We start from the raw sequence: 13,376 nt of genomic DNA, 5'->3' as shown, positions 1-13,376 counted from the left end.
GGGCACCGGCTCAGGAGACAGGTAAACAAGGGAGTCCAGCGTGGTCACTGGAGCCAGACAGAAGTCTCACCACGGCTGAATCAAAGGCGAGAATAGGTCGAACAGCCAGATTGATTGGCTCTGAGTCACCAAAGCCTCTTGTTAGACTCCTTTAATGGAAAAAAGGTCTGGTTCCCTCACCCAGGGAAAGGCTTACTGTGGAGCTGGGCTGCTGGTGAGGGAGGTAGGAGCAGGATCCCAAAGGTCATCTAAGTACGGGCTCCTGGGGGTCATGGGAACTTTAAGTGGCTCCCCACAAAACTTTTGCCTTCTATGTAGAATCACAGAGCTAGTCAGGTATCAGGGCAAGAGTCCTGGGTCTGTCCAATGTTGTGTTCCTGCTTCACCATGGGACTTAGGCTGAACCTATGTTGGATCTGCCTCAGTTTCCCCACTTCCACAAGAGACTAACACCTCCACTAACTCCTTCTTCCTTCAATCATCATGATGAAGAACACATGAAATAACACCTGATGCAACTTTGGAAAAACATAACAATAAGGTGGTGTCCGTATTGTTAGTCACGTGACACGTGAAGCGTGTGTGTGTGTGTGTGTGTGTGTGTGTGTGTGTGTGTGTGTGTGTCTCTCTCAAAATGGCACTTCCCAGGGTGGACTTGCCACTTTGAGAATTATCTAGTCTTTTTACTCCCTTACCCTGATGTCTCTCCTGGACACTTGCTGTCCGTCATCCTGTAGAAAGGCTTCTGTGGTTCCAGAGAGACTTGACAGGTGAAAATTGGTGGGAAACAAGGGGTCATCTGGTCAACCTTTCTACTTACTGGTGGTGTGAATGTAAACGTGGGAGATGTTGCCCAAGGTCACACTGCTAGTTAATGGCTGAGCCAGAAAGCACGGTGCCTGGCAAGCAGTGGGGACTCGGTAAGCTGTAGCCTTTGTTATTATTATTATTATTATTATTATTATTATTATTCCAACTATATCACGCTTTTACAAAGCAATTAATTTTGCTACTTGTAAATAACTTCAATAAAAGATTTGGGATGGGAAATAGTGAGGGTTGAAGATAAGGGAAGTCGTGATTAAATTAGATTATCTGATGTCACCTTAGACTCTTCTCCTCTGAAAGCCTGAGCTGACCAGGGACCTTCGCCATGTTCTCCTCTACCTCCTTGCATCTGGTTCTTAACCTACCATTCTAAGCTGAAATTGCTTCCTGTCTCTCTCCCTTTACTGACTGTAGGTTCCTTTGAGGGTAGGGACCATGGTTTTCTCCATTCACAGTGCTTAACATTAAATAAGTGAAGCTGTAGATTTTATTATAGTTCAGCAATCTACATAATGTTTTGTAGATGTCCCTGATTTTTTGAGCCCATAGGCCCAGAAAGTATCAGTCCAAGACCGCAAAACCTTATCCCATTGTTCCTTTTTTTTTTCTCAAAAACATTTTTTAAATGGCTAATGATTTTTATGGATTTTTAAAATTAATTTTTAAAATGATCATAGATTCATATCCCTGTCTTGTTGCAGTTTTTAGAGAGAATGCTTTCAATTTTTCTCCCTTTAGAATGATGTTGGCCTTGGGTTTAGCATATATAGCTTTTATAATTTGGGGATATGTTCCTCCTATCTCTAGTTTTTCTAGTGTTTTGAACATGAATGGATGCTATATTTTGTCAAATGCTTGTTCTGCATCTATTGAGATGATCTTATGATTCTTGTCTTTAAGTCTATTGAAGTGATGGATTACATTTATTGATTTCCATATGTTGAACCAACCTTGCATCCCTGGGATAAACCCCACCTGATAGTGGTGCACTATCTTTTTAATATGTTTTTGCATGCAATTTGCCAGTATTTTATTGCAAACTTTTTCATCAGGGATATTGGCCTGAATTCTTTTTTCCTTTATGCATCTTTATCTGGTTTTGGTATCAGGGTGATACTAGTTTCATAGAATAAGTTTAAGAGAGTTCCCTCCTTTTCTATTTCATGGAATATTTTGAGGAGGATTGGTGTTAGTTCTTCTTTGAAGGTCTGGTAGAACTCAGATGAGTATCCATCTGGCCCTGGGCTTTTCTTGTAGGCTTTTGATGGTGTCTTCTATTTCATTGCTTGAAATTTATCTGTTTAAATTTTCTATGTCCTCCTGATTCAAATTGAGTAGGTCATATGTTTCCAGAAATTTGTCAGTGTCTTCAAGATTTTCTATTTTACTAGAGTATAAACTTTCAAAATAGTTTATAGATTATCATCTGCATTATTATCATCTGTATTTCAGATGTGATAATTCCTTCTTCATCGAGAATTTTAGTAATTTGAGTTTTCTCTCTCTTTTTCTTTGTTAGCTTGGCTAAGGGTTTGCCCATTTTGTTGATTTTTTTCAAAGAACCACCTTTTTTGGTTTTGTCAATTTTTTGGATTGTTTCTTTTGTTTCAATTTCATTCATTTCAGCTCTGATTTTAATTATTCTCTGTCTTCTACTGCTTTGGGTGTTGATTTGTTCTTCTTTTTCTAGGGCTTTGAGATATAATATTAGGTTATTTATTTGTTGATTTTCTAATATTTTAATAAATGAGCCCAATGCAATGAACTTTCCTCTTAGCACTGCCTTCATAGTATCCCAGAGATTTTGATATGTTATATTACTATTCTCATTTACTTCTAAGTATTTTTTAATTTCATCCATGATTTCTTCTGCTATCTCTTCATCATTCAATATTGTCTCCAGGTGTTAGAGTAGCTTCCATTTTTTATTCTTATTGTGGATTTCTACTTTCATTCCATTATGATCTGATAGGATGCAAGGCATTTATCTCTATTTGTTGTTGTATTTGCTAAGAGTCACTTTAAGATATGGTCTATTTTGGAAAAGGATCCATTTGCTGCTGAGAAGTAAGTGCACTCAGTCCTTGATGGACGAAATATTCTATGTATGTATGTTAAGTCTAAATTATTAATTGTGGGGTTTAGTTCATAGCTTATTTGTTTAGTTTTTGTTTGGAGGATCTGTCCTGTGGTGAGAGAGGTGTGTTAAAGCCACCCAGTATTATTGTGGTATGCTCTATTTGCTTCTTAAAATTGAGAAAGGCTTGTTTTATGTATGTAGATGCTCCATTGTTTGGGGCATAAATATTTACGATTGTTATGTCTTGTTGATGTATGATTCCCTTAAGCAGGATGAAATGGCCCTCTTTGTCCCTTCTGATTAACTTTGGCTTGAAGTCCACTTTATCTGATATGAAGAAAGAAACCCCTGCTTGTTTTATGTGATCCATGTGAATGATATGTTTTTCTCCATCCTATTTCCTTCAGTCTGTGAATGTCTTTGCTTATGATGAATCTCTTGGAGACAGGATATTGTTGGGTCTTATTTTATAATTCAATCTGCCAATCTGTATCTTTTGATGGATGAGTTTAGGCCATTTACATTCAATGTTATTATTGAAATATGATTTATTATGCCCCGTCATTTTGATTTATGTCTGAATTTGCATTTGAATTTGTTTCTCCATTGAGTCACTATTCTTTTAGTGTAGTTCCTCCCTTTGCTGGTTTTCACTTTTGTTTTTCATTTCTTCTTCATGAAATATCTTATTGAATATGTTTTGTAGTGCAGACTTTCTAGTTGAGAATTTTTTAAACTTTTGTTTATCATGGAAAGTTTATTTTGTCATCAATTCTGAAGCTTGATTTTGCTGGGAATAGTATTCTTGGCTAGGCTCCATTTTCTTTCAGAGCTTGGTATATTGTTCAAAGACCTCCAAGCTTTGAGGGTCCAGGTAGAAATATCAATTGAAATCTGGATTGGTTTCCCTCTAAATGTTATATGTTATTTTCTCTAGCAGCCTTTAAAATTCTATCCTTATTCTGTATGTTAGATATTTTCATAAAAACTCGCCTTGATGTGGGTCTGTTGTAATTTTGTATATTTGGGGTCCTGTAAGCCTCCTTTATTTGATTTTCCATTTCATTCTTTAGGTTTTGGAAATTTTCTGATATTATTTCATTGAAAATATGGTACATTCCTTTTGTTTGTATCTCTGAGCCTTCATCTATCCCAATAAATTTTAAATTTGGTCTTTTCAGGTTATCCTATATTTCTTGCAAGTTCTGTTCATGGTCTCTTAACATCTTTTCTCCACAGTCAATTTTGTTTTCAAGATTATATATTTTGTCTTCATTGCCTGAACTGTCTTCCAAGTGATGTGGTCTGTTGGGGATGCATTCAATTGAATTTTTAATTTGGTGGGTCGATTCCTTCATTTTGAGTATTTCTGTGTTTTTTTAAATCTCTATTGAAGTGATCTTTCACTTTCTGTATTTTCTCTTGGATTTCAGTCCTTATACCATCCTCTACTTCACAAATCAGTTTAACTGTGTACATTCTAAACTTCTTCTCTGACATTTTTTCCACTGTGGTGTTGATGGATTCTGTTATTGAGGTATCTTACTTTGTTTGGGTGATTTGTTCCCTTGATTTTTCATGTTGTTTGTGTGTCTACCCATCTAAAATATGGATCTGAGGCAGTAGAGTTTCTACCCTGTGAACTTATAGTGTCCCTGAAGGTTTCTGGTACCTCACTGTTTAGGGGCAGACAAGTAATAACAGCAACCAATGCAAACAACATACAGCATTAAATCAAATAGTCCCAACTATGAAATCTACAATGTTAATTATCACAATAAACAGAAATTATATGATCAGTTTTTGCCTACAATAAAAACAGCAAGTTTGCAAAAGCATTTACAAATTCAAATGGTGGGCAGGAAGAGAACAGAAGTGATATAGGATGTGATGATTATGAGGGAGGAGGAGAGAAGATAGAAGTAAAAATTAATGGAGAGTGAAAGAAAGAACAATAGAGATTGGCTGTTAGTAGAAGAAAAGAAAAGAGAGAAAGAGACTCAAGGGAAACAGGTAAGAGAAAAAATATATAAAGTAAAATTTTTTTAAAAATTAAAAAAATACAAAACTAAACTAAGATATACCAATTAAACATCCCACTCTTCAATAAACTAACCCATGGGCTGAGGATGTGGCTCAAGCGGTAACGCGCTCACCTGGCATGTACGGGGGCGCTGGGTTCGATCCTCAGCACCAAATAAAAATAAAATAAAGATGTTGTGTCCACTGAAAACTGAAAAATAAATATTAAAAATTCTCTCTCTTTCTCTCTCTTTAAAAAATCAGTTCCTCTCTCCTAAAAAGGAAGCAACCCTTTATAAAAAAAAAATCAAAAAACTAACCCATGAAAAATAACTGACTTCAAACATGCTAAAAATGAGGGGAAAAAACCAAGTATGAATATGTACCATTAAGGTCACAATTAAAGACAAAAGAATTTTTAAAAAGGGGAAAAAAATAATCTTGATGAAAACTTGAAGAATTCTTCCCACTGGAGTTCAAAAGATTCTCAGCTTCTCAGAAGTTTTAGGTGGGGCCATCTGGAGCGTGATGCTCCACCCTCTGGTTTGCTGGGGTGAGAGAGGTGATCCCATGGGTGGCATTCCTGGAGGTGGGTTTTAGGCAGGCTCCAGGCACTTCACTGAATGCCAGTTGGTCTGGAGGTTTTAAAGCAGTGCTGATCCATGCTGGAAGACTGCACCCCAGGGACCTCCCCTGGGTTCCACTCATGCAGTGGGGGAGCCGATTCTTAGACTCTTATGTCACCTGCAGACCCCACATTTCCTGGTCTCACGTTCAGTCTCCAATTTCTCCTGCCCCCGCCCTTCCAAATTCCCAGCAGTTCCTGCAAGCAGCCAGACTGGAAAGGGAGGGGTAGAACCAGGTGGGTTTCCATGACCAGTTGTTCCCTGTGTAAACTTCTCTCCATGTTTGATTTTCCTCCTTGCCACTTAAGCGCACTCTGTGTCATACAGTATGTGTTTACTGGGCCTGGATTTCTGGTCAAACCTGAGTTTGCCAAGAATTGGCCCCCTCAGCTGCTGGCCCCTCCATCGAAGCTGCAAAATGGTTCTTTCTTGTCCTCTGCACTCCGCCTGAAGATATGGCGGCTTCTTTCCCACCTGAGGATATTGTAGAGCACGCCTTTTAGTTTTTTCGGGATATGTGCTTAATCTCTAAACACTCTTTACTCAGACACACCTCAGGCCTCTTAAAAATGCAGGTTCCCCTCCTTATCCCTCCACCATGCTCATGGAGGGGACCACTCTGGCTGGTGCTTCCTGAGGATTTCTTTCTTATTTTATTATATGCAATCTCCTGAGTCCCCATTCTGCTTGGAATGTCCAGTTCCCCCTGCTTCTTTTTGTCCATCCATCTTGCAGAGAAGCTCTCTGTCTGCTTTCTTGATTTCATACCATGGAGCAGCCAGGAAAGCGACCCCCTCTGTCACCCCATTGTTTTATTTAAAGTCTGTATAACTTTCATCAAGTCATTTGTGCCTCTTGAGCCTCTGGTTTTGTCAACTCTAACAAACAAAGAAACAAAACAGACCATGGGAGGCAATTGATCCATAATTACCATTTTTGCAAAAGGTAAAGCCTTTGAGCCAACAATTCAAGACTTATCTTCCCACACACTCTCATACGTCCCACGGTTGTGCTTGTGCATAGCTCATTCGCTATCGCTTTGTTTGTAAAAGTTAACCATTGGAAGCAATGGAAATGGGCTTGTTAAATAGAAGAATGCAATCCAATGCTGCCACCAAAAAGGATGTCATAAGTATATATATTCTGCCAGCATGGTGGCACCGGCCTGTAATCACAGCAACTGGGAAGGCTAAAGTAGGAGGATCACAAGTTTCAGGCCAGCCTGGGCAACCTAGAGAGAACCTGTCTCAAAAAAAAAAAAAAAAAAATTTTTTTTTCAAAAAGGGCTGGGGTTGTATCTCAGTGGTATAGCACCCCTGGGTTCAGTCCCCAGTACCAAATAAATAAAAACATAAATATCTATGTCTATCTATCTATGTATCTATACACACATCTATCAAATGTGTATATAATATGTATAATTATATAGAATAAATTTCAAAATATATTAAGTAAAAAAAAACCCACATGCATAACAGTATATAAAGCAAGGTTTCCATCGATGCAAAGGGAGGAGAGGACATATGTGTATATTTGCTTGTGTTTGCATCTCTTTCTGGAAGGTTACTCAGGGAACTGGTGACATTTGGTTGAACCATAGGAAAGTAAAATATATATTTTCAAAGGATGCCAAAGAAAGAAGAAGGGGTAAATTTCCCACTCTGCCCACTATCTGTTGTTCCCAGCATCAGGAAGACATCCCTGAAGGGACACAGCCCGGGCAGGATGCAGACGAGGGATCTCATCCCTGGCCTCTGAATTGGAACCATCCTTTTTTTCCCATTGAGACTCGGTCCTCATGGCCCATAACAGATTCAGAGCACAGCAGCCACCCAGCAACATTTGGATGAAATATTTCTACTCTCTGCTGAGAGCCATTACCAAGTAGGTATGACGCATCGTAATCCTTGCCAGTGTACCCCATGTTAAATGGACTTGCCTTGGAAATTTGCTGCGACCTTGCTTGTGTGTTTGAGAAAGGTGACCCTGCTCAATCACCAGGGTGGATCCAGGATTAGGGTGTATTCCTGCAGGAAGTATCTCCGTCCTTGGGTTTAGGGCGTGACAATAGCAGTTTTAGGGAAGTTGAGGTTGAAGATTATTGCTGCTGGGATTAGGATGTTCCTGTTGCTTGTTCTCGTGAGATAAAAATGGGATTTGGAAAAAGCCTCATGGAGTAGGATTTGAGATCGGACATATTGGAATTGTCCCTGAACGTGTGTGGAGGCTGGTGTGAGATTGGCAATAAAGAATTGCTGTTTGAACCTACAAAGCTGTGTGGTGCCTCCTGATACTGGTGCCCCCCGATTCTGGTGCCCCCCAAGACATCAGCAACTCTCCATTACGAAAAATCTTTGGTGAGGTGGAAGGGGTAGAGCTGTCCCCAAGAGAGTCTAGCACCTGGGTCTGGAAGAAGCCTCATGGTGCAGGGTCTGAGATCAGCTCACTGCGGCTCACCTTCCCTGTCTCACGTGAATGAGCTGATGTGGCTTCCCCGCTTCCACACTTATGCAGATGGTGGTAACTTGGGTCCCTGGGAAGACCAAGAGATGCTGTCTCTATAGCTAGCAGAGTTTCCTTTGTCTCCTTTAATCCCTCTGCGGATCCTCTTTCCAAAGTTTTGTTACTTTTAGAATTAAGAGGGGAGATTCAACCCCAGGGAAAATAGCCATGAGCTGCTGGCCAGGACAGCAGGGCTAGCTGTGTTTTTAGGAACTGACAGTCAGACTTAATAGGAAAGACTGTGGAAAGAACCATCAACTTTCAACCACTCCCCAGAAATGCTTAGCCATGTCTGTGCTGCCCGTTGTCATCGGCATATAGATCTCTCTGTTTTAGTCAGCCCTCTCACTGCTGTGACTAAAGGACCAGACCAGTACAATTATAGAGGAGGAAAAGTTTACTTGAGGACTCACGGTTTCCGAGATCTTAGTCCATAGAAAGCTGGCTCCAATCCTCCAGGGCTTGAAGGGAGGCTGAACATCATGGCAGAGTGTGTGGCAGAGGGAAGCAGCTCACATCCTGGTGATCAAGAAGCATAGAGAGAGGCCACTGTCCAGATACAAAATAGATACCCTATAGCCACGCCCCCCCCCATTAACCACTTCCTCCAGCCACATCCCATCTGCATCTGGCCCTCACTCAGTAAATCCCATCAGGGATCCATTCACTGATTGGATTAAGACTCTCACAGCCTGATCGGATCGTTTTTCCTCTGAACCTTCTTGCATTGTCTCACGCATGAGTTTTGGGGGACACTTCACATCTAAACCATAACACTCTTTTTAAAAAATTTTTCTGGAAGGGTAACATCTTGGAAAGAATTAGCTTTAAAAAAAACATTCATTTATTCAACCCTTCAATGATTATTGAGGCTTTATTCATGCCAGATACCCTACCAAGCACCTGGACATACAGGCAAATAAGATAATCATTGACTTTAAGGATAAAAAATCACAGCAGTAGTTATAAATGACAGCTAACAATTGTTAGCTAACAATTTCAGAGTGTTTATTATGTGGTGGGCACCCTTCTAAGCTTGTGGCACGCATCTGCACTGATTTTTTATGATGAATACGAAGTCGATCATGCCATCTCCATTTGTTGGATGAGGAAACCGAGGCACAAGAAGGTAATTGACCTGTCCAAGGTCCCATAACAAGTAAGTAGCTGAGCGGATACATGAACTTTTAATCCAACAGATATTTTTCCAGGAGAGGCAGTAGCCAGAAGTCTTGGGTGCTGTCTCCTAGTGGTGCAGAGAGAGGAGGTGGGCCAGGACCAGATACCAATTTCTTTGCTGGTGATGTTGGGAAGAACTCACGCTGCACAAGGGTTTGAGGAGACAAGAGACCACTCCGGTGAAGAGGAAGCTGCATGGAAACCAGCCAGGATGACTGGAGTGTCCAGTACCCAGAAGAGGCCAACCCAGGGGAAGGTCCTGGGGTGAGTCGGGATCCTTAGGGCTGTGAGGAAAGCAAGTTTCACCCCCAAATGGGGGTTCTGGTATCCCAGAGACAAAAGAAAATAAGAGAAGTAAATGTCATTTGCAGAAGTATGAGAAAGGAGCAGGCTGCAAGGAAGGACGAAGTGACCCAAAGGATCTGACAACAGGAGTAGTGAGCCAAATTGGGAGTAAGACAGGAGTGGCCTGCAGATCCTGAGTCAGGCTTCAGAGCCAAGCTCAGCCAGCTGGGATTGACTTACAGGCCAGACTCAGTCAGGCCCATTGAATTCAGGCTGGTCAAGGGGTACGTCTTTGACCTCTTTCTCGTCTTGTACAAATTCTGAGTATGTTACTGAAAGCGAAAAAAATATTTTTTTCCAACTGCTCCCGGGGACATGGAATGGAGCCCTGAACAGCAACCTTCTTCCCTTTCCAAGTTCTCTGCCAGTTCTCCCTGGCCAAAGTGGAAGCTGTGCACTTGCAAGGGCCCGCCTCCCTCCTCTGGGCTGGATCTTCTAGGAACTGGGCTGCTGAGACCACACAGAAGCAAGAGAAGCTGGGAATCGGGATTAAAACGGGCTCAACGGTCACCCATGTCACATTCAAAATGAGGACAGTGGCATTCATTTGGGGGCTAAGAAAGGAGGGGACAGAGATGAGATTTAGTTTATTCTAGAAGAAAATGAAGCCTGTTTTTTTTTTTTTCTTCCCTCCCTGATTAGCATTTTTATTGTGTCCCTCCTATTTGCTCTGCCTGCTCATAATTAAATACTGCCCATGGTGTCTCGTCGATCTTGGTAATGTTCTCCTGGACACCGATGAATTGGATTTACTTTATGGACTCGCTTCACTGGTAGAAAATAAGGCTCCACTTCAAAGCCTCCCCTGGCAGGACGGATCAGCCCCAGGAGGGTGTCCAGCGGGCGGTCAGGAGCCTCTTCATAGCGGTGTCAGGGCGTGGGATCTGGGGTCTTGGGCAGAGAATAAAAAAAATGTGTCGTGTCTTCTTGTCCTCAGAGCAACCCCTGTGAAAGATGATCCAGGATATGGGACAGCTGCCTCGCTCTGCTGGGAAGGCCTGAGGCCCAGAGGCTGGCCATGACCCTAAAAGGCTAGAAATGAAGGATGGGGAGAGGGATGAGGTTTTTCAGGAGGAAGACTCAAGACTTGTCAGCCCTGCAGCCGGCCTCAATCCTCATAGCCCTGCCTAACTCACCACGGGCCTCTTCACACCACCACAGCTGTGGCCCCACAGGCCACCCTCCTCCTCTTGTGTCATCCCATTCCCACCACGTCCTGCCATTCCTCTGCCCATCTTTAGGCACCACCTCTCCACCACGCTGTCCCCAGTGGCATCCATTCTATTTCCAAAGAGTGGCCTTACATTCTCCACCTTCTCGGCCTCTGCTCCTCCACCAAAGCCCGGCGGTCTCCTCTCATCCTGTCCAATTTGGGTCACAATAAGGAATGGGTAAATTTGATATCTGTACCTTCCGGAGGACGGGTTTAGCAGGCTAGACCAGTGGTTCAAGAAGTGGTCCCCAGGTCAGCGGCATCAACTTGTATTTGGAAAGCTGCTCGATGTGCACATTCCGGGGCTCCGTCGAGTGAATTAGAAACACCAGGGCCAGGACGCCAGGATATTTTAGATGGGTGCTCACGTTGGAGACCCACAACTCTAGACCACTTTCCACAGGTGTCCCCCAGCAAGGTCTTCTCTGAAACCCTAGCGCATCTGTGTACTTGCTTTTTTCCACTGATCTTGGACCCCGGGCTGCTCCCCCACCTTCCTGAAAGACACCAGCTGCCCTGCCTCAGATCACCTCTGCCTCTGCCTCTGACCAGTGTTTGCCTCTTTCCACATCCCTGCTCTGTGCCTTCCGCCTGGGCAGTGCCGTCTCTTCTCGCAACTTCAGCTGTCACCTCTATGTTAACGATTCCCTTATGCACGCTCCCTCCCAGGTTCTAGAAATACACTTCCTTCTGCCCTCAGAAACTTGACCTTGATGCCACGCTCACCCACCGCAAACAGAACTCCCCCAGGCTGATGGCTAGGGTTCCTAGTTTCATTCCCCATCTGACTCTGCCCAGTGACTTCTACTCTTCCGTGTCCTTCAGCCCTTCATCCCTCCTCCCCCATTCCCACTCCCACAGCCAGTCACTCACTAGAGACCACAGTTTCTGCCACTCCCCATTCTCTGCTGGGTTGTTGCTAGTTCAACAACCCAAGTTCAGGCCCCCTTGCCTCCCACTTCTAAGTGCCCTTCTCAATGCCGAAAATCGTTGTTTTGCTAAAATGCAGTTCTTTTAGTGGAAGGGCCTCTTGTTGCCTATAGGACAGAACCCAGGCTGGGCTTTTCATTTTCTGGTGTTTCCTGTTTTATCTGTTTCCTGGACCTGTCCTCTCTCGGCCTGGACTCCCACCCCTAGATATGCCGCTCATGTAACACCTCCGGGCGTTTGCTCATGCTCTTGACTTTGCACAGAATGACTTTCTATCTCCAGAATCCCTCACCTTTTCCAATGCAACTCAATGAACCTTGACTTTTGTGCATTCTTCTCAGACAGCCCTTCCGTCTTCTCCCAGCTCTGGGTTTCCAGAGCCCATTGCTCTTGCCCATGTCATAGGACACACTCCTTTGTATTGCTCATTTGTTATTCTTCCTGGAATGGTGAGCTCTTTGAAAGTTTCCGTGTATCTCAGTTATCGTTGTCTTACCAGCCTCTTGCCCCAGGACACAGTCTAAGCTAAATAAATTTTTTATTGGTTTGCTTCACACAGTTATTGCTAAAAGGCTGAGACTTGCAAACATATGATCACCGATAATCTACTGTGACCTTATCCTCATCCTCTTTTCCAAGCAAAGTGGCGGTGGTCAGGGAAGGGTCTGTTATTCCTGCAGAGGCTCAGCAGCTCTCTGACATTGGTGTCCACCCTGGTGTTGATCTCAAGTGTCCAAGTTTCTCTGGTGTGAGAATGGTGGAGGGTTAGAGCCTGAATTGTCCCTCGGGTCCCACTGCAGCTCAGTCTTGAGACCCTCTGGTCTCTCCCCACCTGGGAAGAGCCCTGAGCTGCACGATAAATCTTGCTCCAGCAGAAAGAGGAAGAAAGGAGAATTACCCACAATCTCATCTCCTTGTCAAGGTCTGACCCTGGCTGGGCCATTCTTCTGAAAGAGCAGAGCAGTAGCCATAGGAAATGTGTCATCAAGGGGTACTTCCTGAGGCTCTGGATGCTCCTCTGCCCCCGGAGTGATCCCTGCTTGCAGTGACAAGTACTAGTATCTAGTAGTACTCAGAAACCCAGACGTTTGCAGAGGCCACCTGACAAATAAATCAGCTCCGTGTTTGTTGAGCGAGTAACAGAATCCCAAGGAATGGAAGATGCTCTCGGATTGTCCTTCTGTTTTTGCTAGGTCCTGCCTTTCTAGCCCCATTCCAGAGCATCTATACAGAAAGGAGTTAAGGCATCAAAGAGAAAGGTGGAAGGAGACACTTGGAAAGAACACTTCTCCATGATTGTCTCTTCTCTTTGTCTCTGAGGAGACCTCTTGTTCAGGAAATACACACCGGTTTCCCAGGGCACCAGTCCCTCCTTGCCGTCAGCCCTAAGCCTGTGCTCTTGCAGGCTGCAGGCAGAAAGAGGTAGACAGTCTAGCTTGGAGACAACTTTAAGCGAATTCAATTACCATAGCAACCAAAACCACCAGAATGGAGATTAGGCTCCAGACAGCAGCAATACAGGCAGACAAGAGAAGCGGTGATCCCAAGGCCATCGTGAGAGATCGAGGGCTGGGGGTAAGGGGTACCCCAGCTCACCTGCACAGCACTCACCAATTTATCCACGCTTTCTGGGACTCTGCATAGCTTTAAC

This window comes from Urocitellus parryii, chromosome 11 (genome assembly GCF_045843805.1).
Source record: "Urocitellus parryii isolate mUroPar1 chromosome 11, mUroPar1.hap1, whole genome shotgun sequence".
Lineage (NCBI taxonomy): Eukaryota > Metazoa > Chordata > Mammalia > Rodentia > Sciuridae > Urocitellus > Urocitellus parryii.
The sequence above is the reverse complement of the archived record's forward strand: the minus strand, read 5'-3'. Positions refer to the sequence as shown.